This window comes from Diorhabda carinulata, chromosome 5 (assembly GCF_026250575.1).
Source record: "Diorhabda carinulata isolate Delta chromosome 5, icDioCari1.1, whole genome shotgun sequence".
In the NCBI taxonomy this organism is placed as follows: Eukaryota; Metazoa; Arthropoda; class Insecta; order Coleoptera; family Chrysomelidae; genus Diorhabda; species Diorhabda carinulata.
In genome coordinates, this window is record NC_079464.1 from 20,196,639 (window position 1) to 20,216,334 (window position 19,696).

At 33.8% G+C, this 19,696-nt stretch overlaps 1 protein-coding gene across 22 annotated transcripts in view; it reads right to left on the minus strand.

Annotated features, from left to right (window-relative positions):
* Positions 1 to 19,696, minus strand: part of LOC130894382 (rho GTPase-activating protein 21-B) — a 237,408-nt gene that overhangs the window by 159,317 nt on the left and 58,395 nt on the right. The window contains exon 1 of one of the 22 annotated variants that reach the window (XM_057801184.1): positions 15,039 to 15,241. The exons of the other annotated variants lie outside the window; for them this stretch is intronic. The gene's annotated coding sequence lies outside the window, so the exon portion shown is untranslated. Of the gene's footprint in view, positions 1 to 15,038; positions 15,242 to 19,696 lie in introns of those variants that run through there. 22 annotated transcript variants of the gene reach the window in all.

Below are 19,696 nucleotides of genomic sequence, written 5' to 3' on the forward strand. Positions count from 1 at the left end.
ACTTTGAGTAGAACTAGTTTTATTAATGAAAAATAACCATTTACATAATAATTTTCGGATGCTGAACGGTTCTCAAAATAAACTTGCGAGCTTTTACATTTTTCCAAGGCCTATGATTGTGTTAATCACAATATTTTAATTAACAAATTGCAGTACTACGATTTCAGGAGAATACCTCTCGCGTGATTCATGTCATAACTAACAAACAGAAGTCGGTTTGTAAGGGTTGATACAACGATGTCTTTTGTTCTAATATATTATCTATAATAGATATTTTAACATTAAAAGTAATAATTTTTCTTCAAGGCCTGGTCCAGGCTGGCAAACCAGGGTCCTTGTTATCATCATAGTGTTCCGCCAATAACGACTTCCAAGCTAGGGGCTAGGAGTTGTGAATACTTGGCCCAAGTCTGGACCTATACTGGGCCCATCGTAAAATATGGGTTTCTGTAAGCTTGGAAATTAGACCACCAAAAGGTCCAATAAGCCAATACGTACTCCAAGTTACTCTTAAAACCCATAATATTTCTCATACATGATATTTATAAAAAAAGTCGGTAGTAAAAAAGTAAACTGTGTTACTTACTTATGTTACTTTGAATTTTATAAATAGCGTCGAGTGACAAGGTGTGTTATCTTACAATGCGATTTTTTGCCAATACAGGCACTTAGGTAAAAGACGGGTTTCTAGGATAAAAATCGCAAAAGGGCATGCGCTAGGATAATATAAACGGTTGTGTACCCTATAAGTTCGACTTATCCATTTCTAAGATAATAATTGAATCTCCAACACTCTGTATATCTTAAATTTACTTACTTGGCCAATTTTAGGTTACGACATCTTACCTGTAACAAAAAAATAAAACAATTAGACTACAATACTTATTATCTTTATCGAATATAACAATTCTTTTGCCAAAAACACACTTCCAACCCACTGGATAATTACTAGACGGCCCTTTTCCTCGAAACCCAAGAGGAAACTTCTCTATCACTCCCTCGGCTGCTACGAAGACCTTCTTGAAACCCGCCTTGCTTTCCTTGACAATGCCTCCGTCACCATTAGATGAAACCCTCTTCTAAATCCCACCTCCTTAATTGAATGTTTCTGAGATGTATTCAAAATTGTGATTTTTATTTCCTGTCCCCCAAAATAGAGTTGAAATACAGGCTTTTCTTATTACATAGTATTTTTCATTAGTTTACACGGTTTTCATACCCCAGCTAAAATATTTCGTTATTCACGTAGGTGGAATTATCCAGAAGAAATAATGAAAAAAATCTGTCACGTCGGTTTTAAGAAATATTCATTAACTTAACTGAAATACATAATTTTGATATTAATACATAAAAAAAAATGTGAAATGGCTAATTTTTGGCTACGTTTTCATAGCTACTCGAATTAGTTTCTCTCGTAATAGACCAACAGTAATCCCCTAACATGTTTTCACCCCAAAATCTTTCAATCTAGGTGAAAAAGTTCCTCTTGATCGTTACTCAATCTTTCTAAGTTTTTCGGGAAAAAAACTCAGCTTCAAGTGCAATTATGAATCTTAAATGACATGTCTGAATATTTTCCAATAAAAATTTTCCTCAACCGTTTTGAATGATTTCCAAGCATAATTTTCTTCAACAGATAAAAAGCTTTCAAACTGAGAATCTTTTAAAATCTCCCATTTTTCCCTCTGTAATATTCGGAAAGATTTTTTGTAAATACCGGAAAGCATCACAGTTTTTGTCAAGCGCCATGACAAAATTTTTAATGAGCCCCAATTTGATGTGTAAAGGGGGGGTAGAATGATGTTTTGGGATCTACCAGCAACTCGTGTTTCGCCCTACTGTCTCACAAACAAAGGAAAAACACAGTATTTTGTGTAATTCTAAATAAATTTTGTTTTTGTTTCTGAAAATCTTTTATGACTGGTAGTGATAAGTTTCATTGTTGGAAACGGGAACCAAACAGCTTTGCTTGTTTAACTAAATATGGAGTTTTTGTTGAAGTAAGAACGTGTCGGAGTCACTAGAAATCGATTGATTTCAATATCCCTTTGATTGTCATCTAGTACAGGGTGCGCCAGAGAAACTTACTTATTTGAAAGGTTAATAGAGTACAAAAAGGGCTCAGTTCAAGTCTGGTATCCTGTTTAAACCAAACTCCCTTACAGGTAGGTACATTTTACTCGTCTATTTTTTTCCAAGTTCCAAGTAGAACTACAAAAATGAGATAACAAAATGGTCGGCAAGGATTTTTTTAATTTCTTTTAGGTTTTAGGAAAGTAGATTAACATATTTATATACATTCATTTTAGGAGTACAAAAAAAGTTCAATTTAGTAAACTAGTGATATCAGCGCATTATATTTTGTTATCTACAGTTTCGATAAAAGTTTCAATGAAATCTACTTGACCTTTGTGGCATTTACAATGTCGGTTCGTTTATATCTCAATTACATAGTCATTAAATTTGATTTTTATTACCTAAAATGTATAGATCCTCTTTAGAATCTTACTAACTGAACCATTAAACAAGAGTGTAATGAACGACGTCGAGTAAAATAATTGGAGTAGGTCATACACCACCAAACAAACTGTTCGAATGATAAACAGTAATTAGCAAAAAATTTCTAAAATCTAAAATTAAATAAGTTTATTTAAAAACATTCTTTAATTTTATAACCAAAATGTTTTCATTATATTACTTAAGCCCGACTCACACGTTCCGGTTTATCGGAACTAGAAATTTCTCTACTGTAGTTTCAGACGATTTTAAACATCGTTCAACGTTTATATAGACTCAGAAGAAACTTAGAGTAAAATAGAAACAGATCATTCAGTATTAATGAATTTATTATATATGGGATTTTGATGAAGAAGATAAGAAACTATCAGAGTTTAATATGAGGTAATTAGTAAGCTTACGGAAGGTTCGTTTTCTCTTCAACATTATAATGTTTTGGCCGGACTCAGCGTCCTGTCATTATACAAGGGCAACTCAAATTTGCTATATCAAAATAACATACCATTTGTACCTTAATTTAACTCGGTCCCGTCCAATTGAAGATTTTTGGACACTTTTATCTTGTAAAGTGTATGATGGAGGATGGTAAACTGAAAAAGGGGAACAATAACGGCGTAGGATTAATAGTCGAGGATCACGAGTTTGCAACAAAATTTTTAATCAAGCCCCGGCGCTATTCTTGATTATTCTTATCCAAATACAACTGCCGGATTCTTCCATCAACCACCATTTTATGGGGAGCGCAGCACTTTTATTTTCACCACTTTTCGATAATAGATTTGAAGGGTTAACAAGAACTAACTGGAAACAATTATGAATATTGAAGATATGTACCATTTTCGATGTTTGTTTTCATTTTATACCTTGAGATACGGCTGTCTCGTCTCAAAAACGAACAGTAGAACATACTCGCATTCCACTTGCTTCAAAATCTCTTTTCCATCTTAGCGATGTCTTCATGGTAACGTTCCCCTTGTTCATCGAAGACTGGTCCAGAATTTTCAGGGAAGAAGTCTAGGTGCGAGTGAGGAAAGGGATGGCATTCTCAGCTATCGATTAAAGCGACATAATGATTAATTTTATAGTTACCCGCACCTCTTAGAATGCAAACCAAGCACGTTTCTCTTTTATCTTGGCTAATTGAAGACGTACCAAAACTCCTTCCTCAATTTTAGCCTCGCTAATATTTAAACCTCCACGTTAGGATTCATGGAATGTTAAGTGTGATCAGTTTCTTATTTGTTGGACCTTTTGAGATATAATGCTTCCAAATGTTCTTAATTTTAGGTCTCTTCTGTTTTAAAATTAGTTATTTTAATAACTTTTGAAAGATAAAATTGACATTTCGACTTTTCTTCAAGTCTTTATCACATTTTGGCCAATTATCGAAAAAAAAAACTAATGTTAAAACAGAAGAGACCTAAAATCCAGAACATTTAAAAGCATTTATATACTTTTATATATTGATATATACTTTGCTTTATTTGCTTTCGGATTTTTAACGGCTAGAAGTTGAAATATGTGAAAAATAAATAGGGGACGTGCCCCTATCACCTATAGGAATAAACCTCAGGTCTTTTTACATAGGACTCGTCAAGAATGGTGTCGGGGCTGATACCAAGTAAATAGTTCGCGATAAAGAAACATTCTGAAGAGAATTATCAAAAATTCTAATTATTTATTGAAAATACTTACAGAAGGTATTTAAACACAACCAAACGTTTCTAATTGAGCTGCATATTGTCGAACATCTTGTTACTTAGAAGAGGAAAAAATTTAGTTGGTTAGCCTACAGCTTATCAAATATAAACAACAATAAATTCTTCAAGAAATGATTGATCGTGTCCTCCTTTTGGGGATATCTTAAAAGCTTGGTAAGGAACGAAATGATCGATAGAATAAACTTCCATTGTGACGCTATAAGGCAAAATCTTGGAACGTTTCTTCCAAGTTCAGGGAAATATCCTCCGAGAAAATATATGATGAATTTTGTAAGCACAAAAACAACAATATTGTATATATAATTTATTTCTATTAGATTTATTTATTTAAAATATTCCTATTTCTGTCAAAAATGAATAACTGTTATATTACTCATCACAATTTGAGTAAATGTTGAATGAAAATTGGATCGACTGTATTTATTTGATTGTCAGGAAATAATCATGACAAGTATGTATTCGTTATGTCGTTATTTACTTAAATCTTATTAAAAACGTATTGCATAATATCATAACGTATTGCGACTTTTATTCTGAAACGCGAGAAAAACAAATTTATTTATATGACATTCCTTTCTACGCGTATATATCTCTAATGGTAGTACAGATTAGTGAATAATATGAATAGTTCATTAGTTTTACGGGAAAATTTATTCACAGTTTATTTCAATTTACGGCTAGTACATTATTTTGTAAACCAATAAAACTTGATCACATTAATTGAGCTACGAGGCCCGTTTTTTTTTCAACCTTCAGCCGCTCCGTGTAGACTCTACGCGGGTAGAAGAAAGCGATCGTGCGCTGTAAGCGACTGTGACATTACACACTCCGCCATTATTGACATTCAGGCGTCAGTCGGCGTTGTGCTACAGCCACGAAAAAATTGTCCGCCATTATTGATGCTCCAGCCAAATGTGATTCGTTTTCTACACGCTGAAGGTCATAGTGCTGCAGAAATCCATCGGAGAATGAGTTTTGTGTATGGGGAAAACTTGTTGAATGATGTCGAAAGTTTAAAGATGGTCGTAACGATGTGCATGATGAAGGGGGCCAGATTCACCATTACTATTTTGTCTACGGAGTTTCCAAAAGTTTAAAGGTCTGTTTTGTACTCTACTCGGATTGATTGGCGGCAATTTTTTTTGAAGAGGGTATTGACAAGCTTGTCCACAGGATATGACGAATGTCTTAATCTCTTCGAAAAGTACCAATCTTTTGGTAATAAAATTATTGTTTTATATGAACTTGTCTTTTATTTATAGCCTATAACTACAAAACAAACACAAAAATAAAATGAAATCTAAAGTATAGACACAAAAAATAATAATATGACCTTTCAAAATGTACAATGTCAATATTTTCATATATAATATACATTACATGTAAACATTGTCAAAATAAAACGTATGCATTGAAATGAATCAACCAGATAATAGAATTAAATATACAGCAATCCTTAAATTGTGTATTAAAAATCAATATTAATATTGAACAAGTTTGTAGAATCTTCAGACTCAGAATATGCCTTCAAATTCTTGCGAAATGCGAGTAAAGATGTTATAGATGTGATTTCAATTGGTAAATGATTGTGCATTTTTTCGTGTAAAGTATTGAGCCTTTAAATAATTCTGGAGTATAAAAATCGTGCTACCTTGCTAAAATAGAAGAAGCGCGCTCCCGGTTTAGGCAAACGGATACAAATATGAATAAGGAAGGAAGACTCAATATTTTGAATCTTCTAGAGAAGTCCAAACAGTGAGTCCTACTGCATGGTCCGAGTAAATATTTAACAGCTCTCTTTGGTAGTTTGAAGATTAGCTCAAATAGAGTCGCACAACACGTGCCTAAGAAAGGAAGGGAATATTGGAGATGTGACTCAATAAAATTTTATTTCAGCGCAAAACAGGCAAAACTTTTTTAAATAAAGCCGCGATATGTAACGACCATTTTAAAGAATTCTCTACAACAAGCACTAAGAATGTTATAGATTCAACGACCTCATTGGTGGTGGTATTAAGTACAAAAAGTTGAAATGCAGTTTTTTAGGACAAAACTTTATTTTAGAAACGTTGAGACAAAGAAGATTGGAGTCGCACCATGGCGATAAGGTCATTAGATTTGGTCTTATAAACTGCGGTGACGTCAGGGTTGCTCCAAGAGAAACTAGTATCATTCGCAGAGTTATTTTACCGTTGATGTCTAGATGCGCAAAAGATAGGGCTTAATATCTATTGAGCCTGGAAGCACCACATTTTATAAGCTTACAAGAAGACATCGTTGTATTTTATATTTAAACAGAAATGAATGAATACTTTTTTTGATATTAGATAACATAGAAAGGAGTGCAATTGGGTATTATTTCGATCCTGGATCTTTACATCCTTCTTTATGGAAAATTATAATTATTGCCGTCGAACGAGAATCCAAAATGTTGTTTGCATCGTCCTAGTGATGTTGAATCCATCGAGCACATTATCTTCAAATGTTGGTCTAAATTACGTCTACGCCGCAGGAATGAAAGAGTGCCAGGGAGGTCCTTCTCCGGACCACTGGATAGCAATATTTGGGGAAGTCCTGTTGGCAAAATATAAACACGAAAGAGAGATGAGGAGGAGAACTAACTAAATAATGTTTACTGGGTACTAGAGATACTACTCGGAAAATTGCCATTGAGGTAGCTGAGTATACACGTCTCAGTGGTGGTCGTGTTTCGGCATTCAACCAACCGAGTAGGAAAGAAATTGTTAAGAAATTGATAAACGCGCATGCGTCCTTAACGTAGAGCTTTGACCATTCGAAAGCTCAATTTTCGCACGTCGCTTAACCCTGCTTGTTGCATGCACCGTTTGTGCCTCACTAGAATTTGAGAAGCTTTTGTATTCTTTGATTTTCTGGTATGGTTATTTATATATGTGTCTTTATGTATAGTTGTTTTTTTCAGTTTCCAATAAAGAAAATTGTTGCTTTATTATCCAACTGCGTACCTGAAAAGCTTGATGAGGAATACCAGCAACAAATACCCAGATAAACAATACAGGAAGACAAGAAAAATCTGTTTAACTGGCTTAAGCGTTATCGTTATCACTATGTTGACCCCTGGAGTCTTTTATTTTCTTTCATCGAAGCTCAATGGCGACCGAGGCAATCCGGTACCTGAACTTTGGCGTCAAACCGATACGAAAGTGCGTTACATCAGTGTCCAAAGGCAGTGATGGAAACCGATAAATCGATAAAAAAATTGAAATGAAATTCTAAATTAGAGAAAAAGTAAAAAATGAATAATAATTAACACGATTTGCTTTTTTGAAAATACCCTTCCATTCTACGCTTTCTGTTGAAAGTTATTGTCCTTTCTATTAACGTCACTTCTGGAGTTTTATTAAAAAGGTCATCAACAGCAGTTAATAAATATCATCACGTAATTCTTTGGAATTTATTCTATTGATAATAACAAACACCAAAGAATAAAATCCACCAATCATTTATAATTTTAATAAATTCGTACTGACAATGATAAACATCTTAACGAGTTTCGTATTGTTTGTTAAGACGCTTTTATTTTTTCAATGTCCTCAAGTCATTTTCTACATATTTTAGCTGTTGTTGACTACATATGATATGCTATTTTCAAAAATATGATTAGAAAGATTTCCATCAGTTCTATTTTCTCACTTTCAAAAAAATATGCTTTTAGTACGAAAAACTATCTAAAAAAAACCATTCTCTGATGTGTAGACTTTGGAAAATCTGAGAGCGTATCAAAAACCAAAAATAGAGATCGTATTCGCGCTGAACACACTGTTTACAATACCACTACACTAACGCACAAAATTACACTGTCTGATACGTGTTTCGATAACCAAGTCACCGTCTTACTGAAGGTACACCGTTTACCTACGAAAGGTGAACAATTACCTTTTAGTCTCTGAAGACGTCAACTTGGTTATCGAAACACGTATCAGATAGTGTAATTTTAAGTGTTGATGTAATAGCAGTATGAACACTGTGTTTATGTTGTTATTTTCAGTGGGTTTGGGTTCTTTGTTGAGAAATGATTAAGTTCAAAGTTGACAAAATGTTCGGTTTATTGAACAGAGTTTGACTTTTGAATCGTTTGACAATACTTGTTTTCATTAACAAAACTCTTGCTAAACAATCGTATTGTTGCTCTATACTTGAAATTACAAAATGTCGCCATTTCATTTCGCTTTTTCGCGGTCGAGTGAACATATCAAAAAGTGCTTATCGCCTGCCAACTTAACTAAACTGAAAATTAACATGAACATGGTTACCAACTTTGACTCTATATAAAACAAAATAGTGTGAGGTAAGGATAGGGTCAAGGTTGGGATACGTCGGGTCAGCTGTCAATTTGATCTCAACAGTTTTCTTGTTCAGTATGAATATCCTCAACGGTTCCAGAAATTCCAACTAAATCATATTCGTATCCCTGAAACTCTGGTAACGCTTTTCCATTACACGTCCAAGTCCTGACGTCTCCCTGCTTATTCTTTAACTTAAAGATAAATTTACATGGTCGATGTTTCAGGAATTCCTTTATCTATCTCTTTTTTCCTGAATTTCTTAGTATTCTTATATCCCAAAACATGTTTTAACGCGTTTTTCTAATGTTATTTCAAGTAAAATTGTTAACTACTGATTTTTAATGTTTAATTCTCAAATCAAGTTTGAATGAATAACTTTGTGTGAATAAAATGAATTTATTTCATAGCATTTTGATAAGAGTTCAAGGCGATAAACTTCGAAGTCATGAAGAAGTGCTTTATTTAATGAAACACATTTTGAATGACCTCCAATTGCTAGAAGCACATTCAGCAGAATTGTTTCAAAATTTAATTGAACGGGAAGCATCAGGGATGGTCCAAAATCTAAAAGACCAGGAAGAAAACTGCAACCATACAAAAAATTCAACTTGATCACGAACTCTCAAGAGATGATACAGCCGGACGTTTGAAGTTTTTTTAATCTTCTTGAGACATTATTTTCTCAATAGTGTAGTATTTTTAGACGAAGTAACGTTTTATTCAAATACGACAGATAATCGACACTCTTGTCGCTACTGGACTCGGAAAAATCTCCACTTGATCCAGAAAAAACACACCTAACACTCCCAAAACATTATTGGTTGTGTAGAAATTTATTATTCCTTATTTTCTGTCAATGACATGGAACTGGTGGATGAAAAGAATTATTGGGTGAAGATAGAGAGAAGATGCCCACCGACAGGCTGGTCTGACGATATTAAGAGGATAATTTCCAGCTGGATGGCAGTTGCTGGGCAGCTTGCACAATAGAAAAGATAAAGGAAGCTTACGTACAGCGAGGGATGCGCCCAAGGCAGAAATAGACTAAAAATTCATCGTATGTAAGGGGCTTTCTGGGTGCGCAAATCAAATATTAAGTGCAGAAAGAGTTTTTGAAAAATCAAAAGATCAATTATTGATTGAAGATAGAGAGAAGAGGACCTAGAAGTAGAAGACGCCCACCGACAAACTGGTCTGACGATATTAAGAGGATGGTTCCAAGTTGGATGACAGTTGCTAAGCAGTTTGCACAGTAGCAAAGATAAACGAAGCCTGCAGGTCTGCCACGTTAGCAAGCTAGCTTATAAAAAAATAAATTCTGTCAATGTTATCTATTACCGACCGTAAGAAGTTTTTTTTGAATTTTCATTTGATATTTACTGGTCGCTCGGGAAATCTCATAGATAATCCGATCAACAGAGTTCAGGGCTTTTATTGTTATTTGAAAACTTACCTGTCGCGGAATAGATCCCATCAAGTAAAGGGTATGGTAGACCTGTACCCATTACATTTCCTCAGCCAGCCAAGGATATTTTCTTAAGCGGCAAAAAGAGAAAAAATCATTCAAATATTGAAAACGGATGGCTGCACGAAGCAAAGCAGATCCGCAGAAGGTATCCTGCCAAAATGATAAGCATGCCCAATGCCTTCAACCCCTGGAAAGTTAGTTACCTCTAAACAATGTGTAACAATGCACGTAGATAATTGCCGTTCATGAAAATATCATTGCCGACCTCAGGACTCGTTGGCATCTGGATTAAAACGGGGTAAAGCCATTTCTTACCATTAAATCATTCCGGACTTCATACGTAGGAATGGATTTTTTCCGTTTTGGCCCGGATGCCGACGTGCCTTAATGTCGGCAATGATATTTTCTTGAACGGCAAACTAAGCGGCAATTATCTATGTAGTACTTTTAGTTATTGTAAAAATGAGAGCCATTTTCTAGGGGGTGGCCCGCCATTTTAATTTAGCGGACCATTATTTTTAAAAATAATTAACGGCAAATTCTGGGAATTTCACTATTAAAAAAACAACAGTTTTTGAGTTTGTCGGAATTGACGTAGAGGATGCGACTGGATGTTACATTTATAATTTTGTCTTTAAAATAACAGACTTTTTCTAGAAAGTCGGTGAATTTTTTGTTCGTTGATATCCCTACTTTTTGATGGTGTACAAAAATATTACAATCACCAGGGTAAATTTTCTCAGAAAAGTGAAAAAAAAAACCAAAAAAACTCGCACTGAAAAATTTTTCTAAACATTTTTAGTTATTTATTAAAATTTCACCATCTAGTTACACGAAAAATGTGAAAGTCCATGTGAAATTGATAAACCTAAGTAATTCTAGCGTAAAATTTTTAATAAATATCTAAAAAATAAGGTAAAAAAATAAATTTTTACTGAAACTAAAGAAATTTTGGCATTATTAGAAAAAACAATTAATTGAATTGTCTAAAATGGGATTTTTTTTCATGTGTGAGGATATTGCTGTTTAAAAAAATTAAAAAACACGGTTTTGAAGACCCCACTCTCGTTTCACAATAATACTATTAAATTCTAAAGTAATAAAGATGCAGGTAGTATAGTAAATTTCTAAATCAAATTTGCCGAAAACAAAATAGCGTGAACGGGATTTGAACCCACGACTTGCGATTCCTGAGGTAGACGGCTTAGTCCACTCGGCTAACGAACGTAATGAAAGTGGTGGGATATACTAACAGTAATAAGTCACTTGCTCTTATTCCAAAGGAGAGTCACAAACCCACATACAGATGAAGCTAACGTGTTAAGAAATTAAAAATAAAAAAAGACGCTTTTTATTGCGTATATTCAATTATAAAAACCATGTTTTTTCTTATCGGATACCATGTTTATATAATTTTATAAAATGCGACGTAAAGTATGATGTCAATAATATTACTCAGTCATGATACGTTATCGAAATTCGGTTTGACAAATTGGCAGGCTGTATGAACACATACATATATATATATATATATATATATATATATATATATATATATATATACATGGATCATTAAATATCTTGCTTGAATGTCATTGAAAATTGAAACGCTTGTTAATTTTTAATCCGAATCCTTGCCCGTGTCAGCTACTTATTTGTATATCTGACGGTTGTGAAGTGTTTATACAACAATACTGGTTAGCGATTGAAGACTTGCTTCATTTCGATTAAAAGGAAACAGAAAAAAAAATTCTGTGAATAAATTATGCACAAAGTGTACCAAGTTAATCTTGAAATTAAGTTATTGATAAGTGAATGAAAAAGTCGTATTTTTTATTACAATATAGTAACACAACATATTATTTCCACGACCACAAAGTTCAATAGTTATTTAAGTATACTTTGAGGTCGTGTTTCTTAACGTAAGACCCACGCACCACAGGGGGGGGGGGGCAATTTAATTCCAAAAGGAGGTAATTTGAGAATGGACTCGACACAAGTTCACCCCTCTGGGCCATTCAAATGCAATGCTAAACTGAAAAGGCAAAATTGAATGAAAAAAAGCAAATTTTTGAGTAGTTTCGCCCAAATAATAAATTCATTGGACGAGACCAAAATTTCAATTGGATTTTTGGCTACGTCGAGTTAACCTCCTTGCGACAGACAGCAGGCTACGCGTGGGCCCCTGTACGCTTCAAAATTTCGCTAAACAACACAGTTGTTCTCATCTGAATCGAAGAACTTCAATTAAATGAAATTCAATAAAGAAGATAAGCTGAGGCGATTCGTGAAGAATCTGTGATCCGATTCTTCCTAGCAAACAAGTGGCGCTGTAAGCTAATACAGTCTCAAACGTTACGGGTCATCTGACCGACTCCAACTGAGTCTGAGAAGCATTTCTTTTTTTCACAGCCACGTGTTTATTTAGTAGTAGATTTAGTATTAATTTAATCTTTTTTAAAATTTATTTCCCTGAGTTGCATGTAAAGGACATTTTTGCTTTTAATTAAATTAAGTTTAAGTTACATTTTGTTATTATTTACTCTAACTTTTTCTCTTCTTCTTCCGTATATTAGGCGTAGTCGCCTGTTTTATCTTCAACATCCTTGCCTCCTATTCTGTTTCAAAATTGTCGCTCCACCTTTTTCTGGTCGGCCGGTACTCCTTCGACCCAATGGGGATTTAACGCGCGCTATCTTGACCACTCTGTTGTTATCCATACGACTTATGTGCTCATTCCATTCTTTCTTTCTTGATAGAACTCATTCGTTGACTTCATCTATTTTGCACAATGTTCTGATGTTCTCACTTCTTTCTCTGACCAGTAGGGTTTTTCCGGCTATCCTACGTAGCACTTCCATTTTTGCTGTTTCCATTATTCTTTTGGTTTTCGCCGTTTCGTGCCGTATCTATGCGGTGTAGGTCATTATGGGTCTTACCGTGGCCTTGTATATTCTCGATTTGGCTTCGCCTGCATGTCGTATCGGTGGACTGAGTAGCTGAAAAGGACATGTTGCCGGTCCCAAGCCCGGATTAAGAAGGAGGGTTCTTGTACTCCACAACAAATATGGAAATCATTATTTTTACCATTTAAAATTCTTGATTCAGATATTTTTGCACTCAAATTAGACATTTTCCAGAGAAATTTTCCCCACAGTAAAGAGACCAGTCAATTCCGATGTATTTGGGTCGTGTGAAACGGAATTCGAGTTATCGCAGTCTCGAAAATGGGGAGGGGTGTAGATATTGACATATATATGGGTGATTCCATTATAACTGTGATATTCAATGTCCTGTATTGTTTTTTTGTACTAGTCATTAATTAATAATCAATTAATAAAAATTTTGTGTTAATTGAATAATTCTTAAGATATTTAAACATTATTTTTATACAATATAACTTGCCACTTAAAGAAAACTTATACTACATCACTTGAATGTCAGTACCGTGTCATGTCCATTCCTAGAATTTACCGATAAATTATTAATTTTTTTTGTCGTAACAAATGATTTAAACTAATTACCTTATAAATTCTAATGTTTATGATCAAACTGAGGAAAATTGATGCACTTGTTGTTTAATATCTTAAGTTACCATGTCAGTACCGTGGATAAATGAGTCAGTACCGTGGAACTCAAAATCCGACATTTGTGTCTTGCTCCTGATACTTTGAAGTTGTAGTAAATTCCTCTTAGAGTTTTAGTTTTACAGTAAAATAGATGAATAATATGCATAAAAAAGTTAGAAAAGTTAAATTTTAAAATCTTGAAATTTTGAATACAAAAAATCACAGTTAGAACGGAATCACCCATATACCAAAAATTGCTGTTTTTGCACTTATTTCCCTATATTGCGAGAAAACTTCGCGTCTCAGCAAAAAACTTAACCCAGACGAGTTGCAGGTAATTAAATTTCCTCCAACTGCCACTGAACATTTTATCGTACGCTCTAAAGTTAAGCCGCTAGAGGGCGCGCAGAAGATTTTAAAAGTCATTTCTTGTATTTTCTGAAAAACTATGCTTTTTGCGGTAAAATAGTAAATGACAAGGTTGCAGCAAACAAAATTCCCGACAACTTCTGTGTGAAACTTTTTCGTCAATAACGTATATTTTCGCGGCTAGGGGGCGCGAAAATTTTTTAAAAAATCAGTTTTTTTCGATTTTTCGGGAAAACTATACGCCTTAGGGAAAAAAAGTTGAATAGTAGCCTTATAGAGCATAAGATTTCGCAAAACTTTTGTCTGAAACATTTTCCCTAGTTTTGCTTAGTTTCCTCACGAGAGGGCCTGGAAAAATCGTGTTATTGGTCTTTGATAAACCTTGCATATAAGTGTCACAAATTAAAAATGAAATTTGTCAGCTGTCTTATAATTGTTCATTTTTGGATAATGGATAAGCACACGAGGATTGGCTGTGTGGCCCGCACGGTTATGTGACCTGACTCCCTGTGATTTCTTCCTATGGGGCCACGCTCCTTTCCCGATCTCTGAACTGCAATTGAAGAATAATTTGAATCTCTACGTACAGCTTGACATGCTTCTCCGTTGAAAAACGTTGCATCAATGCATTGATCAAGATGGGCATCATTTTGAACATTTACCTTTATCAATTCCCTTTTGTAATTATTAAATTATTATATATTAACAATATAAAAAAGTGTTTTCACATTATACGGTCAACATCATGAGAAAATATGGATATTAACTGTAAGACATAGTTGAAAACGAAAAAATGTATGCTTTGATTTATTTGGAACAAAAGGTGTTATTGGAACCCTTCATTTCCTGTAATTATACTGTAAAACCTGTAATGTTGTGTGAATCATCTTATTTCGACAGGAGTTTCAAAATAAAAAAAAAACATTAATATTTAAACCATTTGAAATTTATTTAACCATTGTTGGATAGTACTTTGTAAAGTGCTAAATTTTTAAATCAACACATCAATAATGGATCAAAACTGAAGCATTTTTATCACAAGCTAATTTTTTTTAAATATTTTTTTTACCTGTAAGTTTCAAAAATTGTATAAAAGTGAGTTCTCTAAAAAGTTCACAAAGTAATAAACAATATCCACTGAAAACAACAAACACTAAAAATTTTCATAAACACATACACCACCGACAAATACTTTGTCCTTCGACAATTTACTATACGAAATCATAAATTTTTTGTATGTAATTCGACCGGCGCAAAACAACATTCGTACTACGAAATATCAACGAGACTGCGTTCGAGTTGTTGGGAGTAAAAACTCAAGAGCGAGGGCCCCCTCTATGAGACACTGTTGTCAGCTTTCGCCGATATTATTATAAACATTAAATTCACCACGAAGCATGTGAGGTGGTTCCTTTTCAAATTAGAAGTCAGACAGCGCGTCGCGTCACTCAGATTCCATGCTTAATTGGGTTCAGTTAACCAACAGGAAAATTCGCTAATGAAAGGGCGAAGAAGAAAATTGTATTAAGAACTAACTTGATAGTCCGGTTAAGTGAAATCGAAGAATGAATTTTTTAGGAGACGATGTGTCCTTAATCGATTTTTTTTATTAGTAGTCCGAGAGATTAGCACCAAGTCATTCAGGATGTCTTTGGAATTAGGCTTGAACTAGAACTGCAATCTTTGGACATTCAGTCAAAATGTGCTTTATCGTCAAATTTGAGCTATAACTGGAGCTAATGGGCCTGGCGGTAAAAGACATTAAGATATCCATAGGTGAGTCTTGATTGGCCGATTATTATCCTTCTTACGACGGTTAAATCTTGTCTGGAGTTGCCGACGACGTTACTTATTTGAGGGTGATGTATAGAGAGTGAGCATTAAAATTTTGCTGCCAGGTTCTTTTTTTGAATATTTTAAATAGATAGTTATACTGTTGGTACTTAAAGCACTCATTGCTTATTGGTCTGCTAAACAAACAAAAGTAATATTTTTTTAGTAAAACAAATAAAAAAAATATCCGACGCGCGAACACGCGACGTAGAATTGTCCATGCGCGAACACGGGAACTCCAAGTTGATTCCGCAAACTTTCAATAACTGCTTGCGATTTATTTATAGTTATCGTAAAGGCCAGACGTACCGGAAATTGTAAACACAGGATGATGACAACTTATCTTACTATTAACTGCAAATTTTGAGGTGGTAATTCAGGCAATTTGAAGGAAATCAGCTGTCCTTGAAGAAAATTCTGAATCACCGCATTAAGATCCTCGCCATCTTTATTTTTCCCCACGAATATTGCTCGTTAGCGGTAATCGTCACTCACAAAGATAAAAGGATGCACTCTTTGTGTGAGGTATCGATTGACATATTAGTTGGTTGTGAAATGTCAAATATTATTGTTGCGTTCGGAAATTTATAACAAAACATCAAGGAAAACATTTTAATTCCGAGCATTTTCATATTTATTAATCTTTTAAACCTTTTCTGAACTCAAGACCAAAATCAACCAAATCAGTTTAGCCGTTTTCCAGACTAACGAACAGCAATTAATTTATTAATTTATATATATATATATATATATATATATATATATATATATATATATATATATATATATATATATATATATATATTAATCTGCTTAAGGAGGGGTTGATGGAAATGTTGGCTTGTAGAATGTTAAATAGTTCACCTGTATGAACGCTGCAAGTTGGTGGAATTAGGGATGATTTCATTCATACTAGTTATCATTTCTTTGAAAGCATTTTCGATTTCTTGTTTATGTAAATGTTTGCTGTATCTCGTAAGGGATGTATTGAATTTAGGAAGGTCAATAGTCCCTGGTGGGGTAGTGGAAATAGAAGAAGGGGTTGTTTGTGAGAGGTCTATGCCGTCGAGTATCTGTGATAAAATAAATGGGAAGGGTTTTATTGGTGGAATGGATGATTGGTGGTATAAAGGTATAGGTATAGAGAAAGAAGAAGTTGCTGTCGTCTGATCCAAAGTAGGGGCTCATTAGCTTCATAGTTGAGGATTTTTCTAGAGTTAGATCGAAAAGCATGTAGACAAATACGTAAAACTGAATTATGCACCCACTTTGAAAGGTCGAGGTCGGATTTGGAGGCTGAGATACATTATATGTAACGGCCATAATCTAATTTTGACCAAATTAAGGCTATGTATTTTTTGAGAATTATTTTTGGGAATTTTCTGATCAATTCCAAGGAAGATTGCAAGCACAGCTTAATCCATTAACGCTTTGTTTTTTTTTCTCGAGAAAAAGTTGGTTTTTTGTACTTTTTAAAATTATAACTGCTAGAAAATTTCGATTTTTTTTTATTTTGCATTCCTAACTTTTCGAAATGCAGGATGTTACCATATGGTAACGCTGAACACTTTGACTACCTACTTGTTGATATTTTTCAAAAAATAGATATTAAAATTTTTTTATTGATTTTAGACAGGAAATTGAAATAAATCCAGTTAAATAAAAAACAAATCTCATCTTGTATGGAAAATAGTCTAGATATTGACATTTTTGACACATTGTTCTGCTTTTTTTTGTTAAAGAAAACTGTTATTATAATCTGGTAATGAAGATAAATAATCAATGTTTTTCTAACCTAATTTAACTAACGAGGAAATTCTTAAATCCGAAGGTCCTATTCATCAGTAATTTTAGCAACTACCGTTCACGCGATGTTCACATAATAACCCTGCTTTTAACTAACACTATCATTTAAATTAACTCGAACGGCTTGATTCTATTAAGCCTTTTCTCACAGACTGAAAGTAAGCGGAATTTACTTTCAGTCTCTGAAGATGATAACTTGGTAATCGAAACGCGCATCCGACAGTGTACTTATGAGTGTTGGTGTAATAGTGGTGTAAACGGTGTATTCAGTAACTCAGTATACGAGGGAAGGACGAAATTATTGTTGTTTGTGTTGGGGATAAGTCTAGCGGTCCTTTATCGAAAAAGGTTACAAGGGGCAGTAAAATGTTTTCTTATAAGGGCAATTTTTGGAAATAGTATTAACTGTGCATTGTAGCTTTGCTCAGAAGCAATCCTTATAGAAAGAGTAGAAGAAATTACAAATTTTTCGAGTTTCGATATCGTTGTTAGCGAAATCGGGTTTATTTAACACATTACTTAACAAATCGTGTGACTAACTAAGAAAAATACAATTTTATATTAAAAATCGTAGTAGCAGTAGTCTCTTTCAAGAGCAATACAATCATTCCAACGCTTTTCTAAATTCTCTATGTCTTGCTTATAGAAGGATTTTGTCTTTTGCCCCAGTTGCTTCCTCATTTGAGCTAAATTTCTTACCGGCGAGTATTTTTTTGAGATCAACGAAGTAGTCACCGGGGGCCAGATGTGGACTATACGGTGAATGAGGATGCAATTCGAAGTGTAATTCGTTCAATTTAACTATCGTTACCATCGACTTGTGAATCGGTGCATTATCTTGGTGAAACAATTATTAATCATAACACCAGTACTCGTGTTTGGAAAGCTTCCATGGATGGGGATAAATTTAAAGTGATTGGTTGAAATTTCATGACCTAACCTAACCTTAGACTGTGGATAACAAAACTAGCGGGCAACGTTATGTACAGCTTATGATTATAAAAGAGCAATAAATAATCGATAACTGGTATTAGCTCAGGTACATTTTTGAAAATTTTTTCGTACACAAAAACTGTATATTTCCCTTCAATCTAAAATATTTTCCTGGCTTTAGGTACTGCGTCGTCAATAAACAAAGATAAAATGACTAAAAAAGTAAGTACTCTTCATAAAATGTTTACATTGAGACGAAGGAATTTTCCCACATGAAAACGGCCGTTACTTATAAGACACCCTCTGTATTTATGTCTAACGAAACGAATTATTATAATTTGTTATTTGAAATTCCAGTTGATTATTTATAGAATAGACTGTGAAAATTCAAATTCAGATAACGAAGAAGTGTTTTCTTGAATACGCGACACACTGTATAAATCGATTTAAAAAGACAATCAACCTGAATAAATCACGTTTATTAAAAGAAAATAAAACTCCGATATGATAATGATCTTAATTAGAAAATCAGTTTCTCTTGTTTATGATCTTTATATCGTACGGTTTGCCCTATCGGAAGTGTGTCGCTAGACTAAACTCAATATTATGAGTCACCGTTTTCGATATTAGTGTCAAGTCTTCTAATGTGTTATATTTCTCTATTAGAAAGCCGTGTTATACACAATTAGCTAACGCCAACGCGTTCAACTGATAATACATGTTCATTCTAATTCTACTAATGTAATGATTTTCTTGTTGGGATAGAAAAAAACATTCGGGCTATGAAATCCGCGTCTCTTTAGATAAATTCAAGATAAATAATACCTACAGGGTGTATTTATATTCAACCGACAACACTCTACCACAGAGAGATCTCAATAAATGATTAGTTTTAAATACGAACCATTACGGGGCCTAGTTGCTTAGATATAGGGTGTTCAAAATTTTAAATCGAAATCAAAAATTTGCCATAAATCAAAAACGCTTTTAATTTTTTTTCCAAATTTAATAACCAATATGGTCATTAGTAAAGTAATATTTTGACATAAACAATCTTTGGAAAAATTCAACCTGACAATTCTTGAACCAACGTTACTTTGTATGGCTGGAATTTATCATCACGTAAAATTTTCATTACGGATGTTTGCGAAATAT